This window comes from Solanum tuberosum, unplaced genomic scaffold (genome assembly GCF_000226075.1).
Source record: "Solanum tuberosum cultivar DM 1-3 516 R44 unplaced genomic scaffold, SolTub_3.0 scf00249, whole genome shotgun sequence".
NCBI lineage: Eukaryota > Viridiplantae > Streptophyta > Magnoliopsida > Solanales > Solanaceae > Solanum > Solanum tuberosum.
The window spans coordinates 540,462-547,907 of NW_006239187.1; positions in this window are offsets into that span (position 1 = coordinate 540,462).

Sequence of the window (7,446 nt, forward strand, 5' to 3'; positions counted from 1 at the left end):
GTTTTTGGAATTATTTTAGGGTCAGATCTGATTTGGATCAGTTTTACCAAATCCTAAATTACGCTTAGGGTTTTGAGAGGAATTCAAGAAGAGGAGAAAAGGAGAAAAGTTCAAGACGTTCTCGAAGGTTGTTTCCCCAAGGGTTTAATCCCTAAGAGGTATGTGAGTTCTCATAGTGTTGGGTTCGTTCACCCACACGCCAATCATGCTATTTTAAATGCATATTTCATTCTTGAAGTTGAAGAAGTTGTGTTCTTGAAGAGCTTTCTTGAAATTTCATTCGAAATATTGATTGTTGGGGTTTGATGAATTCTTGAGAGAAGTGTTAGTAGTTTGAGGGTTGTTTTGAGTAGATTATCATGTACTTATGTTGGGTATTCGAATCTAAGTGAGTGGGGAAGGAACCATTAGATTCTAAGCGAATTAGGGTTAGAAAATGAGAAAGAAAATTCATCGGATTTTCTGGAAAGGGCGCGCCAGCGGTGCACCTGAAAATATTTTCTGTAGTTTGGGTCCTGGGGAGCCGCGTCACTCAGTGCGCCCCAACCCTCCTTCAATAGTTCAGGGGCTGGCTCCCCGCGCCAGGGTCGCCAGGTTCCCTACTCTTCCGTCCTTCTTTTTGTGTGAGTTCCCTCGAATCGCACCTATATTTTCTACTTGATATCCACACTTTAAAGTGCATCTAAACATTGAGAGATCATCCATAACATGAAATCATAACCCTTGAATCCGTAATTCAAATTCAAAGTAGAGTTAAGAGTCAAGTTTTGAGAGTTCATTAGAGTCATTTTGAGAAGTCTTTTACAAACTTTTAAAACTTGTTTTAAGACTTGAGTACTTGAGTTTGAGGATGAATAGAGTTGAGTTCATTTTCTTTAAAATGATATGAGAGAAATAAGTATTTCCAAAAGTAATTTTTTTTTTTTTTACATTTAAGATGAGAGGAAACACCGATTTCTAAAATAGTTCTTGAGCAGTTTTGAGTACTATATCTTTTAAGAGAAATATTTTGAGTAATAATCTCAAAGCAGAGAAAGAGTTATGTTTTTAAACATATGAGCTAGGTTATATTTTTGGGAGTAGTATTGAGCACCGATATGGGGATGAGTTTAGATAACTCAAAGTCCTTATAAATCATGTAGCCAACGTGGGTAGAAAGGGTCATACTTTTTAGATGATTCCTTATTGCTTTTAAGCATAGACTAGTGGATCCACTTAGTGAGTAGTCTTATACCCCGACAAAGTATATGACAGCTCCGGCAGCGTGGGCGAGATGATGTATCACCACATAGCTCATAGTGATGGTTGTTCGTTAGAGAATATCCCACACAGAGTTATTTTGTATTCTTACATACAAATTGAGTATTTATTGTATTTTTCAATACATTGAGTTGTTATCTATTGTTTAAAAGTTTTTCTTTATAATGCATCTTTACTACTGTTTTATAATGAAATGATTCAAGTAAGTTTAAGTATCTTTGAGTTGAGTTGAGACGAGGTAAGTTGTTGCTTCAGTTCTTGTTCAAGCTTATGTCATGTTTAGATTTCCCCTTGCATCCTCGTTAATTCCATTACTGACGCTATTTGACCTGCATCTTTCATGATGTAAATACAAGTAACCAGGATCATCAACCAGCGGTTCATTGATCCAATCGAGTTTCAGATTTATTTGGTGAGTCTCCTTGCTTCCGGAGGATCCCTTCTTTAGTCTTCCAGTATTTCAGTTTGTTAGGATGATTGGAAGGCTTGTCCCGACATCCTTCATAGTATTAGAGACTTCATAGATAGATAGACAATAGTAGTTCATGAGTCTTGTTCATTTCAGTTGTTATGTTCTAGACTTGAGTTGCCCTTGAGGCCAGTTGAATGTTTCTCTAAACATTTCTGAGTTTATCATTTTGAGATATTTGAGTTAAAGTTTATCTTTTGAGTTTATTCTATGTTGAGTAAGTCTTCCGCTGAGAGTTGAGCCAGGAAAAGGGTTCTCTTGGGGCAAGCAATGGTTGTTGCCACATCCAGGGTGTAGGCTCAGGGCGTGACAGAGTCTTGATTTAAAAGCCAGGTCTTGAATTAGAAGTTGGGATCCAATGTTGGGGCTAGATAGCAGTTCAAAAGTTTAGTCCTTGGTCAGGAGTCGGGGTCAAGTCTGAGTTTGAAAGTTAAGTCATAGGTTAGGAGTTAGGGTCAGAAGACTGATGTAGGAAATAATATAGGCCAAACTCATTGGTGCCCCCCTAAAGTTGGCACTAAGTTTCACTTAGACACCTCAACCAGACGATGTTCATTTTAGACACCTCATGTAGGGTTCCGTTGTGTCATTTTGACACTTTTTGTTGACATGTCAAAGTGACTGTGATACACTCAACAATAGAGCGTGAAATGCTCAATTTAGCTATTTTTTTTAATTTCTCTTCTTCTTCATTTTTCAAATCACCACCTCCCACCATTTTTTTAAGCTTAAACTCCTTCAATGGAGGTCGAATTTTTTATTCAAATCCATTTTCAAGTCAGCTTTTTTTCTTCTTCATTGTATTATTTTTCTAAATCTACAATCACCACTCTCCACCTTTTTCGTCGGAAAAATAGATACCAACACTCATATTTTATATGTTTTCTTTCTTTCTCTCCCTCCTTCCTCCTCTATCTTTCTCTCAAGACCACACCAAAATAGAAAGAAAAAAAAAAGATTCGAAACAATTAAAAAAAGTAAAAAAATTGTTGGATGTAGTAGAGAGACGACTACCATTGGGGGAGGGGGAGGGGTGTTAAATTGATTTTTTTAGGACAGTATTTTCTATTTTATTTACTAAATAGATTTTAAAAAAATTTAAACTTAAAATGACACATGTAATCATTTAATTGATTATTTGTCACGTCATCAACGTGTATTACACTCTCTTTCTGTTTTTTGCTTATTGTCAAAAAAGTATCAATGAGGTGTCTAAAATGAATATCGTCCAATTGAAGTGTTTAAGTGGAACTTGATGCCAACTTTAGAGGGCCACTGATGGCTTTGGGCCAATAATAGAACATGTAATAGGTTGCAATCTTTTGTCTCCTTTGTCTTCATCTTTTTGAGGTCTAACGCGTCGAATAAATTAATATAAATAATTTTCTGCATTAAAATTTATTTGCTCAGGATAAAATTTTCAACCAATAAATTAATTAGAAATTTTTTTTGAACGCAAAGTGAAATGTAAAGAATTACAATACTAAACATCACTTATGTGCATTTTGTAGCGACATTTTGATTCTTTAACTATCAAATATATTTTATTTTAAGGTATTGTGACCGTGTGTTGAGACTTGAGCGGATTAATGACGTGATTTTTTCTCATCATGACTACAAAAAGCATAAAAAAGTATTAGGAAAAAATAAAAAAATAGTTACTATGAATTTTTGTATTTGAGTAGTCATCCGATTCGCCCTAGAAGTCGTATTTTTTTTGTTTTCTTTAAGTATTCTTAAAATTAAGATAAGTATAATAATAGAAAGTTAGATATTTTACATTGTATATCAATTTTAATATATTATACGTGATATTTTAATTTTTATTTAATATTTCAAATAATTGTTTGCGATAAATTCCGATTTCATCTCATTTGAGCTGCAGAAGAAATGTTGATAAAATAATCAAATTTAAATTTGATATCTTGAATTAAATATATGAAACAACTTAATTCTCGGGATGCATAACTAGAATTTGACAAAAAAATTAAAGTTTGCTCACTCAAATAAATATATGAATAAAATTCAATACGAGAATTTTTTTGCAATCCAAAGTTCTCACTTTCATATATTTTTTCTTAAGAACTAACATCAAAAATAGTAATCAGACCTAAAAGAAAGACAAGAAAGATGGTTTTTTTCGAAGATTAAACAATTACACGTACGACATATTTGCATTTACTTCTTTGCATGATGTAGTGATATTCTCCTCCTTCAACTAAGCCATGTTACTCGGCAAATTTAAAAGTCATTCTATGGATAATCTGAAACACTCGTTCTTCTCTAACTTGGACTCCACATTAGACATTCAATAATGCTCAAACATGCAATCAATTAGTTGATATTTTAACATTGGAATAACTTTTCCTCCTCTTTTAATTGCATAATATGTTGTTATTACTTAGATTGAAGCGAATGTTCAACTACAACCTTTAGTTAAGTTATCTATAAATATTATTATTAGTAATAATAAAAAATATTTTAAAAAAATAGTGGTTGATAAAATTGTGACTTACAATAATTTTCCTAATCTTTGAGTATGAAGGAGGATGTTTCTTTCCATCCAATAATGATAATACAAAAATAATAGTATTAATAAAAAAATTGTTACGGTCTCTTTAATTATCCTATTTATAAAATGATAAAATAATTACCCTATTATTTATTCAATTAGCCTACGAAGCCATCTTTTTTATTTTGTTTTAGTGTTCTAGAAATTAAGATATGTATAATAAAAAAAAAGATAGAAAATAAAATTTTACATGGAATATCAATTTTAATATATTAAAAGTGATATTTTCATTATTATTTAATAATTTAAATAGTTGTTTGTGATAAAGCCCGACCCATTCCCATTTGAGCTACAGAAGAAATGTTGATTAAATAATCAAATTTAAATTTTAATATCTTGAATTAAATGCAGAAAACAACTTAATTTTTGGGATACATAGCTAGTTTGTGACAGAAAAATTCAAGTTTGTTCCTCAAATAAATATATGAATAAAATTCAATATGAGAATATGATAAATTATGGGCAAGACTTTGCTTAATTTGAACATATCCTTTGTATTCCCCACTTATTTTTCCAACTATTTTGTACAAAATAAATTTTTCGTAAATTCAAAGTTCTTAAATTCATACTTTTTATTTCAAGCACTAACACTAAAATAAAGCAATAAAAAAAAAGACCATAAAGATGATTTGCTTAAAAGACTAAACAATTACACGTACGATTTATTTGCATTTACTTCTTTGCATGATGTAGTGATATTTTCCTCCTTCAACTAAGCCATGTTACTAAACAAATTTGAAAGCCATTATAAAGGATAATTCGAAACACTCATTCTTCTCTAACTTGGACTACACATTAGACATTCCATAATGCTCAAACATGCAATATGTTTTGACATTTGAATAATTTTTCCTCCTCTATTAATAGCATAAACTGTCATTATTGCTCCGATTGAAGCGAATGTCCAATTATAACCTTTATTTAAGTAATCCAATATAAGATTAAGAATACTATTAATAGTAATGAAAAAAAAAATACAATAGTAATAATTAATAAAATTGTGAATTACAATAATTTTCCGTGTGAAAGACTTTTCTTCCCACCCAATAATGATAATATATGAATAATAGTATCAATAAAATGCAGACTTGCTACGGTCTTCTTAATTATCCTATTTATATTTGATTAATTATTCGTTTCGCCTAAGAAGTCATTTTTTTTGTTTTCTTTTATTATTCTAGAAATTAAGATAAATAATTTTTTTTACATTGAATATAAATTTTAATATATAAAAGTGATATTTCAATTTTTATTTAATATTTTAAATAGTTGTTTGTGATAAAGCCCGACCCGATCCCATTTGAGTTGCAGAAGAAATGTTGATGAAATAATCAAATTTAAATTTTAATATCTTGAATTAAATGCTGAAAATAACTTAATTTTTGGGAAGCATATAGTACTTGACAGAAAAATTCAAGTTTGTTCACTCAAATAAATATATGAATAAAATTCAAAACAAGGATATGATAAAATATAGGCAAAGTTTGTTTGATTTTTGCAAATTCTTTGTATTTCCACTCATTTTCCTAACTATTATGTACGAGATAAAACTTTGTAAATCCAAAGTTCTTAAACTCATACTTTTTATTTTAAAAACTCATAACACTAAAAATTAATAGTTAGACATAAAAGAAAGACCATTAAGATAATTTATTTCGGAGATTAAATAATTACACGTACCACATATTTACATTTTACTTCTATGCATGATATATTGATATTTTCCTCCATCAACTAAGTCATGTTACTAAGCAAATTTGAAACTCATTAAAAGAGATAATTCAAATCACTCATTCTTCTCTAATTTGGACTCCACATTAGATATTTGATGATGCTCAAACAATAAGCTGCAATTTTGACATTAGAATAACTTTTCCTTCTCTTTTAATCGCATAACTTCCGATATTGCTCCGGTTAGAGCAAATGTCCAACTACAACCTTTTAGTTAAGTAATTCAATATAAGATTAAAAATACTATTAATAGTAATAATAAAAAAAATAATACAATAATAGTGATTAATAAAATTGTGAATTACAATAATTTTCCTAATCTTGAATGTGAATGGGGACTTTTCTTCCCAACAAAATAATAACTATATATGAATAATATTATTAACAAAATGCAGAGTTGTTATGGTCTTTTTAAATATCCTATTTATAAAATGATAAAATAATGATTCTATTATATTTGTGTAGTTTTTCGATTTGCCTGAAAAGTCAATTTTTTTAAATTTTGTTTTAGTATTCTTGAAATTAAGATAAGTATAATAAAATAATTAGATAGAAAATAAAATTATACATTGAATATCAATTTCAATATATTAAACGTAATATTTTCATATTTATTTAATATTTTAAATAGTTTTTTGTGATAAAGCCCGATCCGATCTCATTTGAGTTGCTGAAGAAGTGTTATGAAATAATTAAATTTAAATTTTAATATCTTAAATTAAATGTTGAAAACAATTTAATTATTGAAATTCATACCTAGTATTTAACAGAAAAAATCATGTTTCCTCCCTTTAATAAATATATGAATAAAATTTAATATGAGAATATGATAAATTATAGATAATGCCATGTTTGATTTTCGCAAATTCTTTTTATTTCCACTCATTTTTTTCAACCATTTTTTCAAGATATTTCACAAATCCAAAGTTCATACATTCATACTTTTTATCTCAAGAACTAACACTAAAAAACAACAATCAGACGTAAATGAAATATCATTAAGGTGATTTATTTCGGAAATTAAACAATTACACGTACCTCATATTTGCATTGTAACATCTCGCAATTTGAAATAACTAGGAAGAAGCTAATAATTGGAAATAGTCATGTTTGGAAAGAATGAAAATCTGGAAATTTGTTTGAGTTAGGAAAAGTTGAGTTTTGGTCAACTTCAAATGGCCATAATTCCTAGCTTAGGATGAGTTAGGTGTACTTCCAGATATGGTTGGAAAGTTCTTGGAATGATCTTTCTAACTCCGCCGAGTTTGTGCGATTCTGAGTTCGTATGAGTAACTTATACCCTTTGGAAGTTGGGCTGTTGGATTAAGGAAAGTCTAATCCGGATTTTGGAAGGGTAAATTAGTCTTTTCCTTACCTAATTATTCTAATTCGTTTTTAGGAGTTTAATTGGGGC